This window comes from Echinops telfairi, unplaced genomic scaffold (genome assembly GCF_000313985.2).
Source record: "Echinops telfairi isolate 266 unplaced genomic scaffold, ASM31398v2 ScPeMD7_5592;HRSCAF=6446, whole genome shotgun sequence".
In the NCBI taxonomy this organism is placed as follows: Eukaryota; Metazoa; Chordata; class Mammalia; order Afrosoricida; family Tenrecidae; genus Echinops; species Echinops telfairi.
The window spans coordinates 21,329,816-21,331,264 of NW_022109491.1; positions in this window are offsets into that span (position 1 = coordinate 21,329,816).

Below are 1,449 nucleotides of genomic sequence, written 5' to 3' on the forward strand. Positions count from 1 at the left end.
ACTGCTCAGATCTTGGTTTCTAAATACTATTCTCCACTGAAATAACAAATGTGCCTGAGAGAGATTCCAGAATGGGGAGAGAAATGGTACAAGATGAATTTTGAACATCTTGTGCAAAAGTAAGATACTGCTCAAAAAAAAATGATGGGACGTGTTAAAAGGACACAGAAGTCATCGTGAATGTACTCTTTCTAGTCAAATTTGAGGGAATTTGAACATCAGAATAAATAATAAGCCACAGTGCTGACCAAGATAGAGTAAGACCACTAAGGCCTTTTCCTCCCACTCATCACAACTAAAAACGTGGGTGCAAACTACGAAAAACAACTAACCAGGAACTCTGAAAAGCAAATAATCTCAAACTGATGAGGTAGACGGTTAGGGAAACTTGAAGAAATAACCCTAATGAAGGTGAATTTTCTTTTTCAATGAAGATGCAGGATACAAATCAATATACAATAATCAATTATCAAGAAACTATTGAAAATTTAAAAGCAATAACACTTACAGTAGCACTAAATAAAATGAAATATTTAGGTCTAAATCTACCAAAGTATGTGCAGGTTTGCTACGCTGAAAACTAAAAAACACTGATATAAGAAATTAAAAAACACCTAAATCGATGGAGAGACATCCCATGCTCATGGATTAGAAGACTTAATATTGTTAAGATGTTAATTCTTTCCAAATTGATCTAAAGAATCAATGCAGTCACAAGCAAATAACAAAAGAACGTTTTTGGAAGTTGATAAGTGGATTATAAAATTTATATAAAAAGGCAAATGAATTAGAAAAGCCAAACCATTTGGAAAAAGAATAATACAATTTGAAAACATATTACTTGATTTTAAAACAGTATAAAGCTACAGTATCAAGGCTTTGTGAAAGGATATGTTCATAGATCGGTGAAATAGAATATATAGTCCTAAAATAGACACATACAAGTATGGTCAATTGAACTTACAAATATAAGGATAATTCAGTGGACAAAGGATAATCTTTTCAACAAGTAGTGTTAGAATGCTTGGATATCCATATGAAAAATAATGTGCCTCAATCCCATACCTCACATCCCATAAAAAAATTAATTCAAAATTAATTAGACTTAAATGTAAACCCCCAAACTAGAAAACATCTCAAAGAAAACAGGACAATAATCTTTATGACCCTGTATAGGGCAGAGCGCTTTTAGATATGACACAAAAAGCATAATCCATAAAAAAAGACAAATGAATAACTTTTGCTGAGAAAGATACTGTTAAAAGACTAAAAAGACAAGTCATATCTGGCCTATGGACTTGAAACTTGCCAACCTCTAAAACTGTGAGAACCATTTTCTTGAGATAAATCTCTCTGTGGATGTATGTATGTATGTATATAAACATCACTGGTTTTGCTACTCTGACAACCCTACCTAAGACAGAAGTAATTGATGATTTATGATAAAAG